Here is a 26,777-nt window from a genome sequence, read left to right on the forward strand (position 1 = left end):
TCTACACGCACTATTTCTGACCTATAATACAATATTAATGGGTTCTACAATCATCTAATAATGGACTAAACTACACACTGTAGATCTGCACACGTTCTGCCTTTTATTCCCAACAAGGATTATTTTATAAGCAGTGAAATATCTAAACTGAGGACTCGCTTGGTCCTTTAGAATTTACACAACAGACAAACTGAACTTCCAAAACACTAAATATACAGTTTTAAATTGGTAGAAAATGTTCTAGATAAAAGTTCTTCAAAAGGTTTTAGATGAAAAGGTTCTTACTGTTTTCATTTTTTCCTCCACCAGAAAGTCCTCCAACCCTGATCCAGACAGACTGGGTGGCAGTTGTAGCTGCAGAGACCCTCAAATGAAAGGCAGAGACAGTTAGAACTGCACAATAAGAGAGCGCCCTCTGCTGGACATTAAAGGGAATATTTCACTTCTAATAGAGGCTCCACTTTGCATGATCAGCCCACGCTTCAGTGCTCTGCTGGTGTTTATAGTCCTGTGAGTTTAACACTTCATGACTGAGAGCTGCTGCCCCACAAACTTCACCCACAGCAACCATGACTTTGGTCTCCATCTTCATCTGGACGCTCACCCTCTGGACTCAAGGTAGCACATTGATTTAATTTTCTGTAGATTTTTGGTAGTTAATGTTATTTCTTTTTTTAATAAAATTCAATTCTTTAAAAAGATTCATTTAAATGAGTTTATATTTCATTCACTTCTTTATTCAGGATCCAGTGGTCAGGTGACTGTGACTCAGACGCCTGCAGTGAAAACTGTTTCTCCAGGAGACTCAGTTACCATCAGCTGTAGAACCAGCACTAGCGTTCTTGGTGGTAACTACTTAGCCTGGTATCAGCAGAAACCTGAAGAAGCCCCTAAACTCCTGATCTACTACGCTTCCAGTAGACAGTCAGGTGTTCCAGCTCGTTTCAGTGGCAGTGGATCTGTATCTGACTTCACTCTGACCATCAGTAATGTCCAGAGTGAAGATGCAGGAGATTATTACTGTCAGAGTGTACACAGTATCAGTGGTAGCTGGGTGTTCCCACAGTGTTTAGTAGGTGTACAAAAACCCCCCTCAGTCCAGCTGCACAGAGACTGCACTGCTGCAGCTGGACTCTACTGCAGGTGCTGAGGGGCAGGATGGACACACACAATAACACACTCTGTGGAAATCAGGACTTTAGATGGAGTTTGTTCTTCTGTTCATTAGACTGGAAATGCTTTGTGATTTTAGGGGTTTATTTCCTGATCTCCACAGGTCTGGAACTAGCTGTAGAGTTCAGCTCCAGTCTCCTTTATTCTAAAGTTTAGTATAAGGATCTGGACAGATTATGAAATGGATGTTTCTCTCAGTCCTGAGAAAGAGGGAGTCCCTGAAGAAGTCCTTCACCAAACTCAGACCCATCAGCTTTTAGTAGGAAATCATATTCAGAGGTCAGTAGAGTGTAAACAGTAGTTTGTCTGTTCAACCTAAAAATGAGTTTGTGGTTCTAAGCAGTTTAACTGGTTTTTTTCAACAGAGAATTCCTTAATTTAAAAGATTTATTCCAGTAATAGAAGTTCAACTGTTACATGAAGACATTCAGGCTCTGTTTTCAGTTTTCAGGACTGTGTGGACACAAATCTGATCTTTCCAAATCCGACATGAGTCACTTTCATATGTGGTCCTAAATCGGATACGTATCCGATTTGTGGCCACGTGACTTTAATCTGACGCTCAGATCGGAATTCATGTGGTTTTTTCCATCGCTCTGCGCCATCATTCAGCGTTACCAAGGCAACAGCACCAGACAGACGTTAAAGCCTGTAAACGGTGGAAAAGCAGCTCATCTCACCCTTTTCTCCTCCGTCTGGCTCTAATAATGAAGCTGAGAGCTGATCAGAGTTAATGATCTTCTCAGAGAAGCTCGTTCTGCTCGTTAGTTTGTGTTGATGATGCAGTGATTCAGTCACGTGATGTCACTGAGTGGGAGGAGCTCATGAGGGTCATTTCAGGCCAACGGTTCATCACATTAATGACCGATTAGAGTCACTGACCTAAACGAGTCTGAAGCATCACGTCAGAGAGATCAGATTAGAGCAAAGAATCAGATTTGAGTGATGAGGCTTTAATGTGAACACAGCTTCAGTTCAGATCTTTACAGAAGAAGTCTCTGTAAAACTGAAACAGACAGTAAAAATATATAAGCAGAATATCTGTGATAAACCAAAAATATCTGTGTTTAACTTGGAGCTGCTATAAAGTCTTCATGTCCACGAACTGTAGCTTGGTGCTAACATTACATTACAAACCCCACACAACACGACTCACACTGCTGTTCTGTGTTCCTGCAGTGCAGAACTTCCCAAGAGTCTAAGTGGATCCACCTCGGGGTCTTGACCCTGAAGTCAGAGATGGGACAATTCACAAAGCTGTATAGATGCTGTGGTAACACTATTTTGAGAGGTCTTTATAGATGATTAATAAGCTCTTAACAGAGAATCATAAACACATGAACTGCATATCAGTGAAGTAGCAGTAGTGAAATATCTGAATACACTGAAGTAAATATCTTGTAGATGTTCTGTTGATACATTAGTCACATTAAGTAGGTGTAGCATTCATTATATGGTAATTACTTTAAGCAACACCTAATCCCCACCCTGGTCCTAATCTCTAACCCAATCTTAACCCTCACTCTGGTCCTAATCTCTAACCTAGTCTTAACCCTGATCCAGGCCGTAATCTCTAACCCAATCTTAAACCTCACCCTGGTCCTAATCTCTAACCTAGTCTTAACCCTGATCCTGGCCGTAATCTCTAACCCAATCTTAAACCTCACCCTGGTCCTAAACTCTAACCTAATATTAACCCTCAGCCTGGTCCTAATTTCCAACCTCATATTAACCCTCACCCTGGCCCTAATCCTAACCCTCACATTAGCCTTAATCCTAAATCCAGCCTTCACCAAACCTTAATCCAGTGAAGCTGCAGGTACAGCATGGTGTCAGTCTTTAACAGCTTGATGAAGATGTTGAGATGATGTGTTTACTAATGTGTTCAGTGACCTTTCAGGTTAAACATCTACAGATCTGAACTTGAACACTCCAAATAAAATTAATAATCTCAAATTAAACAAGGAATTAAATTAAATAAAGGAATTAGTAAGTAAATGTTGATGGTAAAAAGTTCTAATACACTTCAGGAAAACTGTATCATTAAGATCTGAAAATACTCAGGAGAGAAGAAATCCATCAAACTTTTACTTCAGTGCATGAAATTGAATAAATATAACTAGTTACTGCTCATCTCTACTTTTCACTACACAGCAACACAAATCTCCCACTGCTCCTGATGCTCAGTGTTCCCCAGGGTTCTGTTCTGGGCCCCTTTCCCTTCTAAATTTATACACTTATATCAGTTTTCACTCAGTTTTCATTCATAATGATACACAAATCTGTATCAGTCACCAAAGACCACTCTCCATCAGCCCCTCCCTCCCTCTCTGTCTTCATCTGTGATGTTAAGATTTGGATGAGCTGATTTCCTTAAATTCAACACAGAAAAGATCGATATATTAATACCTGCTGCTAATTATTTTGTCAAATCCCTCTGTGAAATAATTTGTGATATTGAGTTCAGATAAAACCTTCACAAACTCTTCATGATCATGGTGTCATATTTGATTCCTCACTCACTTCTGAATCCCATATTATCTCACTGATCCAGACTGTCTTCTACCACCTTCCTCATATCTCCAGACTCCGCCCCATGATTATCAGCAGTGCTGCAGAAATGTAGATTAGATCTTTATCAGTTCCACCTTCATTACTGTAATGACCTTCTTAGTGGACTCCCAGTTAAACTCCTCCCTAAATACCAGTCTGTTCAGAACTCAGCAGCTGGAGTCCTCACTCACACTAAGCACTCTGCCCTCATCACACCTGCTCTCCATAACCTGCACTGCTTATCTGCCCCTTTGTGTGGTCAGTACAGGCTGCTGCTCATGACCTTCACAGACATACATGGCCTTGACCTTCATACCTTACTGACCTCCTCCATCTCTACACGCCAGCTCGGACACTCAGGTCTTCTGGAGCTGGTCTGATTGGAGTGAATCAGACTGTCCTCAGTCAGTGGGAGAGAATTTAGTGGAACAGCTCCAAACCTCTGGAACTCCCCTCTATCTCTGTCTTTAACACACAACTCAAACCCCCCTGTTCACACAGTGCTTTACCTCCCTTTACATGTTCATTCAGATGGAGCTGATGCTCTTCTCCTGTATGTTAGAGCTCTTATTGTTTGTTTCTGCACTCGTTCTGTTTCACTGTTACCTGCTTTGAGTTTAATAAAGGTGCTGTAGAAATAAAACAGCTTATTATTTGACTGACACACTGATGGTCATCAGCAGCACTAAAGGAAGAAGTGAAACCAGCCCCCCACAGCCCACCCAGCTGAACACAAACAAGCAGTTTTAAGTAGTAAACAGTCAGACAGAGAGAGAGAGAGAGAGAGAGAGAGAGAGAGAGAGAGAGAGAGCAGTGGGGTGGAACTCAGATCTGCATGAACAGGCCTGAGTCGTCCTCTTTCTCCCAGAATAGAGCAGCACTTTCACCAGATGTTCAGCTTCATTCAGCCAAACTCCCTCAAGATCAACACACAGCACTGCACTGAATCTCCAGCTGAACTCCCTCTCTAACAACACTGACCATCACCATTCATCACAGTGAAGAACTCAGACTGAACTCAAAAGAACCGGAAACTATGCAGCAGCACTAATGTGTTCTAGCACTGGAGAACATTTACTGGTTCCTCTTTCCACAGTGGAACAACTAGAACTTTCATAACTCCTAATTTAACTACCATCAGATGAAGAGTCATAGAAACAGTTCAAACCTCTCATTAAAACCTGTGAATGTCTTCATCCAGGAGAATCTCACTGACCTCAGACCAGCTGGTCATCATGTTATTCACTGCTGGTTCTTTACCTTCAGCACAGTTCACTCTAGAACATATGAGTGGAGCTGATTACTGAATAATCACATTCACTAAAACTAACATTTCATTTATGAAGCAAAGACTAATTTTAATGTTTTATGGAGGAACCATGTTTGTTGTTTGAATTATTTTCTTTCAAAAACTGCTCTTATCAACATCAATAGCTCATGATGTACTATATTAGTAACAGCTATTATAAATATGAATAGATAAACAATAATTGTATTAATACATATCCTATCATGGCCTTCAGTCGGCTGATCCTCTGTCCTTTTCTATCTCCATGCAATCTTCCTTTCCTCTTTACTCTATTAATTAATGCTGTCCAGTAGAGATGCTCTCAAATTACAGTTACTCTCTCTTTAAAGCTTCTGAAGCTCATGCCTCCTTGAAGACCTGGCTTGTACCCTCTTCTCACTCCTGGCCTTGTTCCACTCCTGAGCTCCAGGTCATGAGAGCAGTAGGCTACCTCCTTCAGAAGCTTTAGAAGAAACCTGGCCTTAATGTTCAGCTCATCGCATGCAGTGAAGAAGTTGGCAGATCTGACATCAATGTTTCCTGTTCACACCACATGTCTTCTACAATCGGCAGTGCTCATTTCAGGCCTCTGTCACTCTTTACCACAGTTAACAAACCCATTCACTCCCTGCATCTAATGTTTCTGGCTCTGCTGAGCTATCTGAGGAACTTCTCCTGTTTCTTCATAATAAAATTGCTTCTACAAATAACCTTTTCAGGAGTTTATCTGGGAGACCACAACATACCAGTTAAATCCTTCCAGTGCCATACCAACAAAAGTCCTCCAGTTATCTCTACTCCCACTTCTCACCTGAGTAATCTTGAATGTCTGGAATTGTCCTGTTCCAACTAAAACCTGCTGCAGTTGTGCTGGTCATGAAGAAATCTGGTTTAGATTCAACTGGTTTAAATAATTTCAGACCAAACTCGAATCTCCCTTTCGCTGCTAAACTACTGGAAAATGTCTCTCATGTTGCTCAAGGGGTTCCCCAGGGTTCTGTCCTTGGCCCTCTCCTCTTTATAATTTACAGACTTTCACAGGGCCGTATAATTCATCAGCATGGACTCAGTTTTCTTTGTTATGTGAATGAGAAACAGATATAAATCAGCTTCAACTCCTCTAATCTCTTGCTCTCTCCCTCTCTAACTGTGTGTTTATGAGTATCTCTACACGCCAGCTCGTACACTCAGGTCTTCTGGTACTGCTTTCTTCACCCCAGTTCAGATCATCCTCAGACAGTGGTTCATTGTAACAGGTCCAGAACTTTGAAACTCACTTCCTCAAAGTTTGCATGATCTCACATTTGTCTCGGTCTTTAAGACACAAATCAAAACCTGCCTGTTTCTCAGTGATTTGCTTTTCTCTGAATTTCAATCATTTTTATATGTAAACCAACCTTGTGAGGAAGGAGCTATGAAAAGGAAACTTATTTCTATTAAAAACACAATTTCCTTAAAACAAATAGTGCCTGGTTGGGTGGACAACAGTGTGATGCATCAGTGTTTTCAGGTTAATGAAAGTGGCTGATAGAGTCAAGAGTTCTTTAGAGTCTCTGAATCAGAAACATTACATTTATACAAAACTAAATAAAGATTTGATTCTATTGGGACAGAGTTGAACTGTTATCCATGTAACGACTTGTTCAGGTTTTTATTTCTATATTTGTTTTTTGTGAGTTTGTATAGGTTCATTTATTGATATTCTAATAAAGAAAACTCCTCTGGACAATAATCATGTTTCTTATGACTGCTAGAAAAATAAATAACTGTGTCTCATTAGGGCGGCACGGTGGCGTGGTGGGTAGCGCTGTCGCCTCGCAGTGAGGAGGGCCTGGGTTCGATTCCCCGGCCGGGTGACCGGGGTCCTCTCTGTGTGGAGTTTGCATGTTCTCCCCGTGTCTGCGTGGGTTTCCTCTGGGTTCTCCGGTTTCCTCCCACAGTCCAAAGACATGCAGTCAGGCCAATTGGAGATGCTAAATTGCTCCTAGGTGTGAGTGACTGTCTGTGTCTGTCTGTCTGCCCTGCGATGGACTGGCGACCTGTCCAGGGTGTATCCTGCCTTCCGCCCGAAGACTGCTGGGATGGGCTCCAGCACCCCCCCACGACCCTGACGGAGAAGTGGCTTAGAAAATGGATGGATGTGTCTCATTATTAATCGTATTATAATACAGCCTCAAACATCATGAAAAAAGTGGAAACACTGCAGTTAATCACATCTACAAGCTTTATTTTCAGAAGAGAAATAAACAAACATGATTGCAGTAAATTACAGATCAAACAGCTGTTTACATGTTTACTGTTGTTTGTTTCATAAAACATGAAAATAACACAAACAATGAAAGACTGTAGATATTAATACTGAAGCTCTTTATTGTGATGATGAAGTGATGAGATGAAGATCAGAGCATTAAGCAGAGCCATGTTTGAGCTCACTGAAGATCAAGAGGAGCTCTAGCAGCTCCAACACATGCGTGGACGCTCACTGCCCAGTGCATTGCTCTCTGCTCAGGGTTTGGCTGACAGGAGGCTGGGAGTCCTTGGTGGCCTCACAGGTCACTGTCTTCTTTAGCCACTGGTCCTCCTGGAGGGTCAGGGTGCTGCTCCAGCTGTAGAGACCAAACTGAACTTCCTAAAGACTAAATATACAGTTTTAAATTGGTAGAAAATGTTCTAGATAAAAGTTCTTCTAAAAGTATTAGATGAAAAGGTTCTTACTGTTTTCATTGTTTCCTCCAACAAAAAGTCCTCCAGCCCTGATCCAGACAGACTGGGTGGCAGTCGTAGCTGCAGAGACCCTCAAATGAAAGGCAGAGTCAGTTAGAACTGCACAATAAGAGAGCGCCCTCTGCTGGACATTAAAGGGAATATTTCACTTCTGATAGAGGCTCCACTTTGCATGATCAGCCCACGCTTCAGTGCTCTGCTAGTGTTTATAGTCCTGTGAGTTTAACACTTCATGACTGAGAGCTGCTGCCCCACAAACTTCACCCACAGCAACCATGACTTTGGTCTCCATCTTCATCTGGACCCTCACCCTCTGGACTCAAGGTAAAAATATCAGGGGTTGTATTTCAGTTCTGAGGCGCATTAACTCACTTTTCGTTTTGATCACAGCTGAATTAAAATTAAAAGAAGATGTTCTGAAATGTTCTGACTTGTTTTTCTCTGTATTTTTTTTCTTTAGGGTCATTTGGAGACAAAATTATGACTCAGACTCCAGGATCTCAGACTGTTTCACCAGGAGCCTCTGTTACTATCAGCTGCAGAGCCAGTCAGAGCATCAGTAGCTATCTCAACTGGTATCTGCAGAAACCTGGAGAAGCTCCTAAACTCCTGATCTATGGTGCTACTAACCGTCAGTCTGGTGTTCCTGATCGTTTCAGTGGGAGTAGATCTGGATCTGATTATTCTCTAAAGATCAGTGGAGTTCAGTCTGAAGATGCAGGAGATTATTACTGTCAGCAGTATCAGAGCTTCCCGCTCATGAGAATAGAATAGAATAAAAGTCTCTTTTCACAGTGAGTTTGGTTCCTCCACTGAAAGAGAACGTTCTCTTTCAGTGGAGGAACCAAACTCACTGTGAAAAGAGACTTTTATTCTATTTAAACAGGAGATTCATTTAATCCCCTCATTATCAGCTGCAGATCATGATGACCAGCTGGTCTGAGGTCAGTGAGGTTCTCCTGGATGAAGACATTCACAGGTTTTAATGAGAGGTTTGAACTGTTTCTATGACACTTCATCTGATGGTAGTTAGATTAGGAGTTAGGAAAGTTCTAGTTGTTCCACTGTGGAAAGAGGAACCACTAAATGTTCTCCAGTGCTAGAACGCATTAGTGCTGCTGCATAGTTTCCGGTTCTTTTGAGTTCAGTCTGAGTTCTTCACTGTGATGAATGGTGATGGTCAGTGTTGTTAGAGAGGGAGTTCAGCTGGAGATTCAGTGCAGTGCTGTGTGTTGATCTTGAGGGAGTTTGGCTGAATGAAGCTGAACATCTGGTGAAAGTGCTGCTCTATTCTGGGAGAAAGAGGACGACTCAGGCCTGTTCATGCAGATCTGAGTTCCACCCCACTGCTCTCTCTCTCTCTCTCTCTCTCTCTCTCTCTCTCTGTCTCTCTCTCTCTGTCTCTCTCTCTCTCTCTCTCTCTCTGTCTCTCTCTCTCTCTCTCTCTCTCTCTCTCTCTCTGTCTCTCTCTGTCTCTCTCTCTCTCTCTGTCTCTCTCTCTGTCTCTCTCTCTCTCTCTGTCTCTCTCTCTCTCTCTCTCTCTCTCTCTCTCTCTCTCTCTCTCTGTCTGACTGTTTACTGCTTAAACTGTTTGTTTGAGTTCAGCTGGGTGGGCTGTGGGGGGGCTGGTTTCACTTCTTCCTTTTGGTGCTTCTGCAAACCCTTTTAAACTTTGTTTTACAGTTCATCAAATTTTCCTTGAAAACATCCAAACTGAAGAACAAACAGCTGCTGTTAATTATCTTCACTCAGTTCTCATCTTTCTCCAATCTGTCTTTGGTACTGTGAACCACCAGCTACTGTATTTATCCTACCGGTCTGTAACATTGAATCTATAACATTAAAGACTCTTTCTCTACACAAGACTGTGGGCTTTTTCTCCTTTGGTCACTCATTTGTTTTGGTGTCATAAAGCTGTCATAGTCCTGTGATTATCAGCCTGGATTCATGTTTTATTGTTGCTAAGTACAGATCGACTAAGACCACAGTCAGTCCATGATCATCAAACCACACTGTTCTAACGATCATATCTTAGTCTAATGCTGAACCCACTGTTGTGTATGTAAACATAATTAGTGCTGATCTCATTTCATTATCATTGCTATGTAGAAACCCAGCTGTACTTCATCTAATCATCACCTTGGACTGATTCTTCATAACCAGCTCTGATCACATGACATCTGTTATCAGATCCTGAGGATTTCTACGACATGAACCAGAATTTTTTATTTTATTTTATTTATTTATTATTTATTTAACCAGGAAGGCCCTACTGAGATACACTGTCTCTTCTGTCAGGGAGTCCTGATGAAACTGAGCAGCTAAAATGAGATGAAAAGGTTTCATTCCAGAAAAGAGGACTTCATTTACGTCTTAGTCATTTCCAGACTTGATTACTGAAATTTTCAGCTTGCTGACTTTCTTTCATGCACCTTTTCTCTTCTACAGAGGATGCAGAATGCTTCAACTGATCAAGTTCACCAATTCCCGGCTTCACATGTCCTCTGCACCTGAATTCATAATAACACACTCACACGCTAACTTCAGATCTCCTGATCCCTGCCCTGCCCTTCCCTGAGATCCAAGAAAGGCATGAGGTCATTTCTCAACGCTTCACCGTCCACGTCTCTCAGTGGTTACACTTTCTCTGAGCCCCTTCTTCTGTGGGCTGAAGACTTAGTGCTTCACTAAATCCCTCAGACCACTGTTGAATTTATTGTTTACTTATTAAAAATTAAAATACTTTAAAATATGTCCTTATTTAACAAGATCAAGCTTTGATAGGACTTGATTTTAAGGTTATAGACTTTAGAGACTATCTGGGTACTTTGAATTGCGTTGATCTCCACTGTAATGAAAGGGAGTCTGCTAAATAAAAATTAAATGTAATATGGAACATATTATTATTATTATTATTATTACTATTAAGGTGGGATGATACAATAACGTCAGACACAATCTGTGGGAGATTTTTGACTCTTCACTACTTTGAAGTAGAACTAATAATATCCATAAGTTTGTAGATATTTGAAGGCAATCTTTAGAAAAGATGTGCTGAATGTGTTTTGTGAGATGTTCCATCTCCTGCTGAAGAACCCTGTTTCACAGTCAGGAGAACCCCCCAAAGAGAGAACAGTGCTCACTACTGTAGTGTTTGGGAGTTGATGAGTTCAGCTGAGTGCAGCTTTAGCAGCTGTTCTCAGATCAGTGAGAGTTTCTGAGTCAGAGCAGTTCCTCTACAGCTGAGGGAGGTTTTTGTATTGCGCTCTAACACTGTGCACAGTGCTACATTTCAGTGAAGTCATTGTACATAAACCTCCATCACTCCTCACTGTTCACCCTGAGCTCTTCTACACTCATCAACTATTGATGAGCTTTAGAAATGAACGTCTAGCACTGAATGAACAGAACTGAGCTGAAACTTTTTAATCAGATCTAAATAATCAGACGTGTTTATTATGGAGGTGTTTGGTGAGTCCATTTCCATAGAGGCTCCACTTTGCATGATCAGCCCACGCTTCAGTGCTCTGCTAGTGTTTATAGTCCTGTGAGTTTAACACTTCATGACTGAGAGCTGCTGCCCCACAAACTTCACCCACAGCAACCATGACTTTGGTCTCCATCTTCATCTGGACGCTCACCCTCTGGACTCAAGGTCACTCACTCATTTATCTTTGTGTAAATTAATTTCTGTCCTGTTTGATGTACATTTTGTTGTATTTTACGTTTCATACAATATTTCTTTTAATATTTTCATCCTTTTTTTCTTTTACTTTCTCAGGATCCAGTGGTCAGGTGACTGTGACTCAGACTCCTGCAGTGAAAACTGTTTCTCCAGGAGACTCAATTACCATCAGCTGTAGAAACAGCACTGATGTGTATTTTGGTGGCAGTGATTACTATCTAGCCTGGTATCAGCAGAAACCTGGAGAAGCTCCTAAACTCCTGATCTACTACGCTACCAGTAGACAGTCAGGTATTCCAGATCGTTTCAGTGGCAGTGGATCTGGATCTGACTTCACTCTGACCATCAGTAATGTCCAGACTGAAGATGCAGGAGATTATTACTGTCAGAGTTATCATTATATCAGTAGCACACACCTGTTCCCACAGTGTTTAGTAGGTGTACAAAAACCCCCCTCAGTCCAGCTGCACAGAGACTGCACTGCTGCAGCTGGACTCTACTGCAGGTGCTGAGGGGGAGGATGGACACACACAATAACACACTCTGTGGAAATCAGGACTTTAGATGGAGTTTGTTCTTCTGTTCATTAGACTGGAAATGCTTTGTGATTTTAGGGGTTTATTTCCTGATCTCCACAGGTCTGGAACTAGCTGTAGAGTTCAGCTCCAGTCTCATTTATTCTAAAGTTTATTATAAGGATCTGGACAGATTATGAAATGGATGTTTCTCTCAGTCCTGAGAAAGAGGGAGTCCCTGAAGAAGTCCTTCAACAAACTCAGACTCATCAGCTTTTAGTAGGAGATGATCTTTACAGGGTGAGTACTAAGCAGTTACACGTAAATCAGATGAATTCATAATGGAATTATTATCTGTCAAGCTGGTCAGCCAAGGTCCAGTTAAAAAACTGCATTCTTTTAAAAAACATTCAGGTTTAAAAGATTTTAATTTTTATACACATAAACTGTCACTGTAAACATCAATTACAGAAATTCATTTATTCTCTGCTTGTGTAGGTCAAATGCCATCAAAAGCCTTTCCAAAATAGCAAGATAATCAACAATTTATATTTATTTTATTCAAAATATAGAATTCACTTAAAACTACAAATTACTTTTTTTAATCAAATAATCAAAGTTAGTTATAGGAATGATAAAAATACCATCACTGTAGGTCTGGAACATGAAACTACGTCACTGAAACTGAACAGAAGTGATAACAGGCTCCTCCAATAACATTACAGAGATACAGGTTCAGGTCAGATCTTTACTGAAGAAGTCCCTGTAAAACAGAAACACAGTTAAAATATGTAGACAGAATGTCTGTTATAAGCTTGGAAGGTCTGTTTAAGGAAGATGTTCCATATAATATTAACATGCACCACTGTTAGCTTGGTGCTAACATAACATTACAAACCCCTTATGGGCACTAGCATCGCCAGAGCTGTTGATAAGATAAACTAAAGCCTCTCACAGAGTGATGTAGAGGGTTTCTGCATTAATCATTATTGGGCTGGTCTGCTGCTGCTCACACCTCTCATTTTGGGGCATTAGCAATTATTTTACCACAAAATGCATAAGAAGTTTATTTAGTAACACCTTTCTGGGATCTTTTGGAGAAAATAATCTCTAAAATTGTACTTTTCATAGTACTTTAGTCATTATTTCCCTGAAGTATCAACACTTTCACTGGAGTCTGATTTGAAGCTGCTCTTTCTCTCTCAACACCTTTCACACTACACGACTTACACTGTTGTTCTGTGTTTCTACAGTGCAGAACTTCCCCAGAGTCTAACTGGACCTGATGGACACAGTGGTCAATATCAGGTAATGTGCTGTTAGACAGAGTGACCCACCATGGACTCTGACTTCAAAGAGATGTGACCGATCACAAAGCAGTACAGAGATCACCAATGAGATAAAAAGGAATTTAACACATAAATCATGAAGTAAATATGAATCCATCCATCCATTTTCCAAGCTGCTTCTCCGTCAGGGTCGCGGGGGGGTGCTGGAGCCTATCGCAGCAGTCTTCGGGCGGAAGGCAGGACACACACTGGACAGGTCGCCAGTCCATCACAGGGCAGACAGACACAGACAGTCACACCTAGGGGCAGTGTAGCATATCCAATTGGCCTGACTGCATGTCTTTGGACTGTGGGAGGAAACCAGAGAACCCGGAGAAAACCCAAGCAGACACGGGGAGAACATGCAAACTCCACACAGAGAGGACCCCGGTCACCCGGCCGGGGAATCAAAACCAGGCCCCCTTCGCTGTGAGGCGACAGCGCTACCCACCACGCCACCGTGCCGCCCGTAAGTATGAACTCAGTAAAAAGCAGATTACTCCACTTGAGTGGAAATGAAAGTATTATAATTTGAAAACAGTCAGGAGAAAACAAATCACCTGTATTTTAATACATGGAACTGTTGAGGAAATATAACTAGTTAATATTCATCTCTGCTCTTCACTATACAGCAACACAAATCCCCCACTGCTCCTGATGCTCCAGGTGTTCCCCAGGGTTCTGTTATGGGCCCCCCTGTTTTCATAGTTTATACGCTGTCCAATAGTCAAATTCATGGATTATGTGTTCATTGTTACATTTCTGATATCCAAATCTATATTAACTCCCTTTCTAACTACCTGTATCTGTGATGTTAAGATTTGGTTAAGCTCTAATTTACTTAAATTCAACACAAATAAAACTGATGTTCTAATTATTACCCTAATACTTGTATCACCTCCCCCTCTGAAAGTATGTTGATATTGATGAGTTTAGATAAAACCCTCACAATCTGATCATAATCATGGTGTCATATTTGATTCCTCACTCACTTCTGAATCCCATATTATCTCAATGATCCAGACTGTCTTCTACCACCTTCCTCATATCTCCAGATTCCGCCCCATGATTATCAGCAGTGCTGCAGAAATTTAGATTAGATCTTTATCAGTTCCACCTTCATTACTGTAATGACCTTCTTAGTGGACTCCCAGTTAAACTCCTCCCTAAATACCAGTCTGTTCAGAACTCAGCAGCTGGAGTCCTCACTCACACTAAGCACTCTGCCCTCATCACACCTGCTCTCCATAACCTGCACTGCTTATCTGCCCCTTTGTGTGGTCAATACAGGCTGCTGTTCATGACCTTCACAGACATACATGGCCTTGACCTTCATCCCTTACTGACCTCCTCCATCTCTACACGCCAGCTGGGACACTCAGGTCTTCTGGAGCTGGTCTGATTAGAGTGAATCAGACTGTCCTCAGTCAGTGGAGGAGAATTTAGTGGAACAGCTCCAAACCTCTGGAACTCCCCTCTATCTCTGTCTTCAACACACAACTCAAACCCCCCTGTTCACTCAGTGCTTTACCTCCCTTTACATGTTCATTCAGATGGAGCTGATGCTCTTCTCCTGTATGTTAGAGCTCTTTCTGTTTGTTTCTGCACTCGTTCTGTTTCACTGTTACCTGCTTTGAGTTTAATAAAGGTGCTGTAGAAATAAAACAGGTTATTATTTGACTGACACACTGATGGTCATCAGCAGCACTAAAGGAAGAAGTGAAACCAGCCCCCCACAGCCCACCCAGCTGAACTCAAACAAGCAGGTTTAAGCAGGAAACAGTCAGACAGAGAGAGAGAGAGAGAGAGAGAGAGAGAGACAGAGAGAGAGAGACAGAGAGAGAGAGAGAGAGAGAGAGAGAGAGAAAGAGAGAGAGAGAGAGAGACAGAGAGAGAGAGAGAGAGACAGAGAGAGAGAGAGAGAGAAGGAGAGAGAGAGAGAGAGAGAGAGCAGTGGGGTGGAACTCAGATCTGCATGAACAGGCCTGAGTCGTCTTCTTTCTCCCAGAATAGAGCAGCACTTTCACCAGATGTTCAGCTTCATTCAGCCAAACTCCCTCAAGATCAACACACAGCACTGCACTGAATCTCCAGCTGAACTCCCTCTCTAACAACACTGACCATCACCATTCATCACAGTAAAGAACTCAGACTGAACTCAGAAGAACTAGAAACTATGCAGCAGCACTGATGTGTTCTAGCACTGGAGAACATTCACTGGTTCCTCTTTCCACAGTGGAACAACTAGAACTTTCATAACTCCTAATTTAACTACCATCAGATGAAGAGTCATAGAAACAGTACAAACTCTCAGTAAAACCTGTGAATGTCTTCATCCAGGAGAACCTCACTGACCTCAGACCAGCTGGTCATCATGATCTGAATCAGTGTTGGTTCTTTAACTTTCAGCACAGTCCACTGTTGAACATATGAGTGGAGCTGATTACTGAATAATCACATTCACTAAAACCAACATTTCATTTATGAAGCAAAGACTAATTTTAATGTTTTATGGAGGAACCATGTTTGTTGTTTGAATTATTTTCTTTCAAAAACTGCTCTTATCAAGATCAATAGCTCATGATGTACTATATTAGTAACAGCTATTATAAATATGAATACATAAACAATAATTGTATTAATACATATCCTATCATGGCCTTCAGTCGGCTGATCCTCTGTCCTGTTCTATCTCCATGCAATCTTCCTTTCCTCTTTACTCTATTAATTAATGCTGTCCAGTAGAGATGCTCTCAAATTACAGTTACTCTCTCTTTAAAGCTTCTGAAGCTCATGCCTCCTTGAAGACCTGGCTTGTACCCTCTTCTCACTCCTGTCCTTGTTCCACTCCTGAGCTCCAGGTCATGAGAGGTACCTTCAGCAGCTTTAGAAGAAACCTGGCCTTAATGTTCAGCTCATCGCATGCAGTGAAGAAGTTGGCAGATCTGACATCAATGTTTCCTGTTCACACCACATGTCTTCTACAATCAGCAGTGTTCATTTCAGGCCTCTGTCACTCTTTACCACAGTTAACAAACCCATTAACCCCCTGCATCTAATGTTTCTGGCTCTGCTGAGCGATCTGAGGAACTTCTCCTGTTTCTTCAGTATAAAATTGCTTCTACAAATAACCTTTTCAGGAGTTTATCTGGGAGACGACAACATTCCAGTTAAATCCTTCCAGTGCCATACCAACAAAAGTCTTCCAGTTATCTCTACTCCCACTTCTCACCTGAGTAATCTTGTATGTCTGGAATTGTCCTGTTCCAACTAAAACCTGCTGCAGTTGTGCCGGTCATGAAGAAATCTGGTTTAGATTCAACTGGTTTAAATCATTTCAGACCAAACTCGAATCTCCCTTTCGCTGCTAAACTACTGGAAAATGTGTCTTATGTTGCTCAAGGGGTTCCCCAGGGTTCTGTCCTTGGCCCTCTCCTCTTTATAATTTACAGACTTTCACAGGGCCATATAATTCATCAGCATGGACTCAGTTTTCTTTGTTATGTGAATGAGAAACAGATATAAATCAGCTTCAACTCCTCCAATCTCTTGCCCCCTCCCTCTCTAACTGTGTGTTTATGAGTATCTCTACACGCCAGCTCGTACACTCAGGTCTTCTGGTACTGCTTTCTTCACCCCAGTTCAGATCATCCTCAGACAGTGGTTCATTGTAACAGGTCCAGAACTTTGAAACTCACTTCCTCAAAGTCTGCATGATCTCACATTTGTCTCAGCCTTTAAGACACAAATCAAAACCTGCCTGTTTTCTCAGTGATTTGCTTTTCTCTAAATTTCAATCATTTTTATATGTAAACCAACCTTGTGAGGAAGGAGCCATAAAAATGAGGCTTATTACTATTAAAAACACAATTTCATTAAAACAAATAGTGCCTGGTGGACAACAGTGTGATGCATCAGTGTTTTCAGGTTAATGAAAGTGGCTGATAGAGTCAAGAGTTCTTTAGAGTCTCTGAATCAGAAACATTACATTTATACAAAACTAAATAAAGATTTGATTCTATTGGGACAGAGTTGAACTGTTATCCATGTAACGACTTGTTCAGGTTTTTATTTCTATATTTGTTTTTTGTGAGTTTGTATAGGTTCATTTATTGATATTCTAATAAAGAAAACTCCTCTGGACAATAATCATGTTTCTTATGACTGCTAGAAAAATAAATAACTGTGTCTCATTAGGGCGGCACGGTGGCGTGGTGGGTAGCGCTGTCGCCTCGCAGTGAGGAGGGCCTGGGTTCGATTCCCCGGCCGGGTGACCGGGGTCCTCTCTGTGTGAAGATTGCATGTTCTCCCCGTGTCTGCATGGGGTTCCTCTGGGTTCTCCGGTTTCCTCCCACAGTCCAAAGACATGCAGTCAGGCCAATTGGAGATGCTAAATTGCTCCTAGGTGTGAGTGACTGTCTGTGTCTGTCTGTCTGCGATGGACTGGCGACCTGTCCAGGGTGTATCCTGCCTTCCGCCCGATGACTGCTGTGATGGGCTCCAGCACCCCCCTGTGACCCTGACGGAGAAGTGGCTTAGAAAATGGATGGATGTGTCTCATTATTAATCGTATTATAATACAGCCTCAAACATCATGAAAAAAAGTGGAAACACTGCAGTTAATCACATCTACAAGCTTTATTTTCAGAAGAGAAATGAACAAACATGATTGCAGTAAATTACAGATCAAACAGCTGTTTACATGTTTACTGTTGTTTGTTTCAGAAAACATGAAAATAACACAAACTATGAAAGACTGTAGATATTAATACTGAAGCTCTTTATTGTGATGATGAAGTGATGAGATGAAGATCAGAGCATTAAGTAGAGCCATGATTGAGCTCACTGAAGATCAAGAGGAGCTCTAACAGCTCCAACACACGCGTGGACGCTCACTGCCCAGTGCATTGCTCTCTCCTCAGGGTTTGGCTGACAGGAGGCTGGGAGTCCTTGGTGGCCTCACAGGTCACTGTCTTCTTTAGCCACTGGTCCTCCTGGAGGGTCAGGGTGCTGCTCCAGCTGTAGAGACCAAACTGAACTTCCTAAAGACTAAATATACAGTTTTAAATAGGTAGAAAATGTTCTAGATAAAAGTTCTTCTAAAAGTTTTAGATGAAAAGGTTCTTACTGTTTTCATTGTTTCCTCCACCAGAAAGTTCTCCAGCCCTGATCCAGACAGACTGGGTGGCAGTCGTAGCTGCAGAGACCCTCAAATGAAAGGCAGAGACAGTTAGAACTGCACAATAAGAGAGCGCCCTCTGCTGGACATTAAAGGGAATATTTCACTTCTAATAGAGGCTCCACTTTGCATGATCAGCCCATGCTTCAGTGCTCTGCTAGTGTTTATAGTCCTGTGAGTTTAACACTTCATGACTGAGAGCTGCTGCCCCACAAACTTCACCCACAGCAACCATGACTTTGGTCTCCATCTTCATCTGGACTCTCACACTCTGGACTCAAGGTAAAAATATCAGGGGTTATATTTCAGTTCTGAGGCGCATTAACTCACTTTTCTTTCTGATCATAGCTGAATTAAAATTAAAAGAAGATGTTCTGAAATGTTCTGACTTGTTTTTCTCTGTATTTGTTTTTCTTTAGGGTCATTTGGAGACATAATTATGACTCAGACTCCAGGATCTCAGACTGTTTCACCAGGAGACTCTGTTACTATCAGCTGCAGATCCAGTCAGAGCATCAGCAATGATTTAGCCTGGTATCTGCAGAAACCTGGAGAAGCTCCTAAACTCCTTATCTATTATGCTACTAGCCGTCACTCTGGTGTTCCAGATCGTTTCAGTGGGAGTTATTCTGGAACATCATTTACTCTAAAGATCAGTGGAGTTCAGCCTGAAGATGCAGGAGATTATTACTGTCAGCAGGGTTACAGCAGACCGTTCACACAGTGTTAGAGCGCAATACAAAAACCTCCCTCAGCTGTAGAGGAACTGCTCTGACTCAGAAACTCTCACTGATCTGAGAACAGCTGCTAAAGCTGCACTCAGCTGAACTCATCAACTCCAAAACACTACAGTAGTGAGCACTGTTCTCTCTTTGGGAGGTTCTCCTGACTGTGGAACAGGGTTCTTCAGCAGGAGATGGAACATCTCACAAAACACATTCAGCACATCTTTTCTAAAGATTGCCTTCAAATATCTACAAACTCATGGATATTATTAGTTCTACTTCAAAGTAGTGAAGAGACAAAAATCTCCCACAGATTGTGTCTGACGTTATAGTATCATCCCACCTTAATAGTAATAATAATAATAATAATTAAAAAAAAATAATAATATGTTCCATATTACATTTACATTTTTTTATTTAGCAGACTCCCTTTCATTACAGTAGAGGTCAATTCAACACAAAGTACCCAGATAATCTCTAAAGTCTATAACCTAAAAATCAAGTTCTATCAAAGCTTGATCTTGTTAAATAAGGACATATTTTAAAGTATTTTAATTTTTAACAAGTAAACAATAAATTCAACAGTGGTCTGAGGGATTTAGTGAAGCACTAAGTCTTCAGCCCACAGAAGAAGGGGCACAGAGAAAGTGTAACCACTGAGAGACGTGGACGGTGAAGTGTTGAGAAATGACCTCATGCCTTTCTTGGATCTCAGGGAAGGGCAGGGCAGGGATCAGGAGATCTGAAGTTAGCGTGTGAGTGTGTTATTATGAATTCAGGTGCAGAGGACATGTGAAGCCGGGAATTCGTGAACTTGATCAGTTGAAGCATTCTGCATCCTCTGTAGAAGAGAAAAGGTGTATGAAAGAAAGTCAGCAAGCTGAAAATTTCAGTAATCAAGTCTGGAAATGACTAAAACGTAAATGAAGTCCTCTTTTCTGTAATGAAACCTTTTCATCTCATTTTAGCTGCTCAGTTTCATCAGGACTCCCTGACAGAAGAGACAGTGTATCTCAGTAGGGCCTTCCTGGTTAAATAAATAATAAATAAATAAAATAAAATAAAAAATTCTGGTTCATGTCGTAGAAATCCTCAGGATCTGATAACAGATGTCATGTGATCAGAGCTGGTTATGAAGAATCAGTCCAAGGTGATGATTAGATGAAGTACAGCTGGGTTTCTACATAGCAATGATAATGAAATGAGATCAGCACTAATTATGTTTACATACACAACAGTGGGTTCAGCATTAGACTAAGATATGATCGTTAGAACAGTGTGGTTTGAAGATCATGGACTGACTGTGGTCTTAGTCGATCTGTACTTAGCAAGAATAAAACATGAATCCAGGCTGATAATCACAGGACTATGACAGCTTTATGACACCAAAACAAATGAGTGACCAAAGGAGAAAAAGCCCACAGTCTTGTGTAGAGAAAGAGTCTTTAATGTTATAGATTCAATGTTACAGACCGGTAGGATAAATACAGTAGCTGGTGGTTCACAGTACCAAAGACAGATTGGAGGAAGATGAGAACTGAGTGAAGATAATTAACAGCAGCTGTTTGTTCTTCAGTTTGGATGTTTTCAAGGAAAATTTGATTAACTGTAAAACAAAGTTTAAAAGGGTTTGCAGAAGCACCAAAAGGAAGAAGTGAAACCAGCCCCCCCACAGCCCACCCAGCTGAACTCAAACAAGCAGTTTTAAGCACTAAACAGTCAGACAGAGAGAGAGAGAGAGAGAGAGAGAGACAGAGAGAGAGAGAGAGAGAGAGAGACAGAGAGAGAGAGAGAGAGAGAGAGAGAGAGAGAGAGAGAGAGAGAGAGAGAGACAGAGAGAGCGAGAGAGAGAGAGAGAGCAGTGGGGTGGAACTCAGATCTGCATGAACAGGCCTGAGTCGTCCTCTTTCTCCCAGAATAGAGCAGCACTTTCACCAGATGTTCAGCTTCATTCAGCCAAACTCCCTCAAGATCAACACACAGCACTGCACTGAATCTCCAGCTGAACTCCCTCTCTAACAACACTGACCATCACCATTCATCACAGTAAAGAACTCAGACTGAACTCAAAAGAACCGGAAACTATGCAGCAGCACTAATGCGTTCTAGCACTGGAGAACATTCACTGGTTCCTCTTTCCACAGTGGAACAACTAGAACTTTCCTAACTCCTAATCTAACTACCATCAGATGAAGTGTCATAGAAACAGTTCAAACCTCTCATTAAAACCTGTGAATGTCTTCATCCAGGAGAACCTCACTGACCTCAGACCAGCTGGTCATCATGATCTGCAGCTGATAATGAGGGGATTAAATGAATCTCCTGTTTAAATAGAATAAAAGTCTCTTTTCACAGTGAGTTTGGTTCCTCCACTGAAAGAGAACCACAGTGCTACATTTCAGTGAAGTCATTGTACATAAACCTCCATCACTCCTCACTGTTCACCCTGAGCTCTTCTACACTCATCAACTCTTGATGAGCTTTAGAGATGAACGTCTAGCACTGAATGAACAGAACTGAGCTGATACTTTTTAATCAGATCTAAATAATCAGACGTGATTATTATGGAGGTGTTTGGTGAGTCCATTTCCATAGAGGCTCCACTTTGCATGATCAGCCCATGCTTCAGTGCTCTGCTGGTGTTTATAGTCCTGTGAGTTTAACACTTCATGACTGAGAGCTGCTGCCCCACAAACTTCACCCACAGCAACCATGACTTTGGTCGCCATCTTCATCTGGACTCTCACCCTCTGGACTCAAGGTAAAGTCTAAATTAATTTCTGTCCTGTTTGATGTACATTTTGTTGTATTTTACGTTTCATACAATATTTCTTTTAATATTTTTTCATCCTTTTTTTCTTTTAATTTTCAGGATCCAGTGGTCAGGTGACTGTGACTCAGACTCCTTCAGTGAAAACTGTTTCTCCAGGAGACTCAGTTACCATCCGCTGTAGAACCAGTAGTGCCGTGTACACGGACAGTGCAGGCCATTATTTATCCTGGTATCAGCAGAAACCTGGAGAAGCTCCTAAACTCCTGATCTACACTGCTACCAGTAGACAGTCAGGTATTCCAGATCGTTTCAGTGGCAGTGGATCTGGATCTGACTTCACTCTGACCATCAGTAATGTCCAGACTGAAGATGCAGGAGATTATTACTGTCAGAGTTATCACAGTGGTGGTGTGTTCCCACAGTGTTTAGTAGGTGTACAAAAACCCCCCTCAGTCCAGCTGCACAGAGACTGCACTGCTGCAGCTGGACTCTACTGCAGGTGCTGAGGGGGAGGATGGACACACACAATAACACACTCTGTGGAAATCAGGACTTTAGATGGAGTTTGGTCTTCTGTTCATTAGACTGGAAATGCTTTGTGATTTTAGGGGTTTATTTCCTGATCTCCACAGGTCTGGAACTAGCTGTAGAGTTCAGCTCCAGTCTCATTTATTCTAAAGTTTATTATAAGGATCTGGACAGATTATGAAATGGATGTTTCTCTCAGTCCTGAGAAAGAGGGAGTTCCTGAAGAAGTCCTTCAACAAACTCAGACTCATCAGTTTTTAGTAGGAGATGATCTTTTCAGGGTGAGTACTAAGCAGTTACACGTAAATCGGATTCATTCATAATGGAATTATTATCTGTCAAGCTGGTCAGCCAAGGTCCAGTTAAAAGAACTGCATTGTTTTAAAAAACATTCAGGTTTAAAAGATTTAAATTTTTATGCACATAAACTGTCACTGTAAACATCAGTTACATAAATTCATTTATTCTCTGCTTGTGTAGGTCAAATGCCGTCAAAAGCCTTTCCAAAATAGCAAAAAATTGAACAATTTATATTTATTTAATTCAAAATATAGAATTCATTTAAAACTACAAATTACTTTTTTTAATCAAATAATCAAAGTTAGTTATAGGAATGATAAAAATACCATCACTGTAGGTCTGGAACATGAAACTACGTCACTGAAACTGAACAGAAGTGATAACAGGCTCCTCCAATAACATTACAGAGATACAGGTTCAGGTCAGATCTTAACTGAAGAAGTCCCTGTAAAACAGAAACACAGTTAAAATATGTAGACAGAATGTCTGTTATAAGCTTGGAAGGTCTGTTTAAGGAAGATGTTCCATATAATATTAACATGCACCACTGTTAGCTTGGTGCTAACATAACATTACAAACCCCTTATGGGCACTAGCATCGCCAGAGCTGTTGATAAGATAAACTAAAGCCTCTCACAGAGTGATGTAGAGGGTTTCTGCATTAATCATTATTGGGCTGGTCTGCTGCTGCTCACACCTCTCATTTTGGAGCATTAGCATTTTATTTTACCACAAAATGCATAGGAAGTTTATTTAGTAACACCTTTCTGGGATCTTTGGGAGAAAATAATCTCTAAAATTTTACTTTTCATAGTACTTTAGTCATGATTTCACTGAAGTATCAACACTTTCACTGGAGTCTGATTTGAAGCTGCTCTTTCTCTCTCAACACCTTTCACACTACACGACTTACACTGTTGTTCTGTGTTCCTACAGTGCAGAACTTCCCAAGAGTCTAACTGGATCTGATGGAAACAGTGGTCAATATCAGGTAATGTGCTGTTAGACAGAGTGACCCACCATGCACTCTGACTTCAAAGAGATGTGACCGATCACAAAGCAGTACAGATATCACCAATGAGATAAAATGGAATTTAACACATAAATCATGAAGTAAATATGAATCCATCCATACATTTTCCAAGCCGCTTCTCCGTCAGGGTCGCGGGGGGGGATGGTGCTGGAGCCTATCGCATCGGGCGGAAGGCAGGATACACCCTGGACAGGTCGCCAGTCCATCGCAGGGCACACAAACAGACACAGACAGTCACACCTATGGGCAATGTAGCATATCCAATTGGTCTGACTGCATGTCTTTGGACTGTGTGAGGAAACCAGAAAACCCAGAGGAAACCCAAGCAGACACGGGGAGAACATGCAAACTCCACACAGAGAGGACCCCGGTCACCCGGCCGGGGAATCAAACCCAGGCCCCCCTCGCTGTGAGGCGACAGCACTACCCACCACGCCACCATGCCGCCCGTAAGTATGAACTCAGTAAAAATTAGATTACTCTACTTGAGTGGAAATGAAAGTATTATAATTTGAAAACAGTCAGGAGAAAACAAATCACCTGTATTTTAATACATGGAACTGTTGAGGAAATATAACTAGCTAATATTCAACTCTGCTCTTCACTATACAGCAACACAAATCCCCCACTGCTCCTGATACTCCGGGTGTTCCCCAGGGTTCTGTTATGGGCCCCCCTGTCTTTATAGTTTATATGCAGTATAATAGTCATATTCATGGAATACCTCCCTTTCTAACTACCTGTATCTGTGATGTTAAGATTTGGTTAAGCTCTAATTTACTTAAATTCAACATGAATAAAACTGATGTTCTAATTATTACCATAATACTTGTATCACCTCCCCCTCTGAAAGTATGTTGATATTGATGACTTTAGATAAAACCCTCACAATCTGATCATAATCATGGTGTCATATTTGATTCCTCACTCACTTCTGAATCCCATATTATCTCACTGATCCAGACTGTCTTCTACCACCTTCCTCATATCTCCAGACTCCGCCCCATGATTATCAGCAGTGCTGCAGAAATGTAGATTAGATCTTTATCAGTTCCACCTTCATTACTGTAATAACCTTCTTAGTGGACTCCCAGTTAAACTCCTCCCTAAATACCAGTCTGTTCAGAACTCAGCAGCTGGAGTCCTCACTCACACTAAGCACTCTGCCCTCATCACACCTGCTCTCCATAACCTGCACTGCTTATTTGCCCCTTTGTGTGGTCAATACAGGCTGCTGCTCATGACCTTCACAGACATGCATGGCCTTGACCTTCATACCTTACTGACCTCCTCCATCTCTACATCTCTAGGTCTTCTGGAGCTGGTCTGATTAGAGTGAATCAGACTGTCCTCAGTCAGTGGGAGAGAATTTAGGGGAACAGCTCCAAACCTCTGGAACTCCCCTCTATCTCTGTCTTCAACACACAACTCAAACCCCCCTGTTCACTCAGTGCTTTACCTCCCTTTACATGTTCATTCAGATGGAGCTGATGCTCTTCTCCTGTATGTTAGAGCTCTTTCTGTTTGTTTCTGCACTCGTTCTGTTTCACTGTTACCTGCTTTGAGTTTAATAAAGGTGCTGTAGAAATAAAACAGGTTATTATTTGACTGACACACTGATGGTCATCAGCAGCACTAAAGGAAGAAGTGAAACCAGCCCCCCCACAGCCCACCCAGCTGAACACAAACAAGCAGTTTAACCAGTAAACAGTCAGACAGACAGAGAGAGAGAGAGAGAGAGAGACAGAGAGAGAGAGAGAGAGAGAGAGAGAGAGAGAGAGCAGTGTGGTGGAACTCAGATCTCCATGAACAGGCCTGAGTCGTCCTCTTTCTCCCAGAATAGAGCAGCACTTTCACCAGATGTTCAGCTTCATTCAGCCAAACTCCCTCAAGATCAACACACAGCACTGCACTGAATCTCCAGCTGAACTCCCTCTCTAACAACACTGACCATCACCATTCATCACAGTAAATAACTCAGTAAATAACTGAACTCAGAAGAACTGGAAACTATGCAGCAGCACTAATGCGTTCTAGCACAGGAGAACATTTAGTGGTTCCTCTTTCCACAGTGGAACAACTAGAACTTTCCTAACTCCTAATCTAACTACCATCAGATGAAGTGTCATAAAAACAGTTGAAACATCTCATTAAAACCTGTGAATGTCTTCATCCAGGAGAATCTCACTGACCTCAGACCAGCTGGTCATCATGATCTGAATCAGTGTTGGTTCTTTAACCTTCAGCACAGTCCACTGTATAACATATGAGTGGAGCTGATTACTGAATAATCACATTTACTAAAACCAAATATTTCATTTATAAAGCACAGACTAATGATTTAAAGTGTTACCACTAAAAGAGTTGTGCCTTTATGAACTCAGTACTGTGAGGAGATACATCCCCAAACACTCCATTCAGTGCAGTCATGAGAAAAGACATTTGCAGAAGATATGATTCTTCTCTTCAATAGAGGTGGAGACCCTGGAGAAGAGAGCAGGTGAAGATGCTGCAGATCTAGCTTTTCTTCACATTTACTCACTTTAACATGTTTGAATGCTTTAATTTAACTCAGGATGTAGATCTCATTACTCTCATGATCACATACTTGATTTAGTTTCTTCCTCTGGTCTGAATGATGTTAGTGTTCCTGGTTCCAAGTGTGGAATCTCTGATCATTTGCTTGAATTCAGTTTTAGGTTTTTTCCACTTAATCTAAGACAGAAACCACAATATCCTATCATGACCTTCAGTCAGTTGATCCTCTGCCCTTTTCTATCTCCATGCAATCTTCCTTTCCTCTTTACTCTATTAATGAATGCTGTCCAGTAGAGATGCTCTCAAATTACAGTTACTCTCTCTTTAAAGCTTCTGAAGCTCATGCCTCCTTGAAGACCTGGCTTTTACCCTCTTCTCACTCCTGTCCTTATTCCACTCCTGAGCTCCAGGTCAAGAGAGCAGTAGGCTGCCACC

The 26,777-nt window shown here is 41.6% G+C and overlaps 2 gene segments (V, D, J or C); one reads left to right on the forward strand and one right to left on the reverse strand.

Moving 5' to 3' along the window:
* The window catches only part of LOC108416665, a 137,024-nt gene that overhangs the window by 19,793 nt on the left and 90,454 nt on the right, over window positions 1-26,777 (forward strand).
* LOC108416138 overlaps window positions 1-26,777 on the reverse strand; it is a 143,147-nt gene that overhangs the window by 1,267 nt on the left and 115,103 nt on the right.

This window comes from Pygocentrus nattereri, chromosome 11 (genome assembly GCF_015220715.1).
Source record: "Pygocentrus nattereri isolate fPygNat1 chromosome 11, fPygNat1.pri, whole genome shotgun sequence".
Classification (NCBI taxonomy): domain Eukaryota; kingdom Metazoa; phylum Chordata; class Actinopteri; order Characiformes; family Serrasalmidae; genus Pygocentrus; species Pygocentrus nattereri.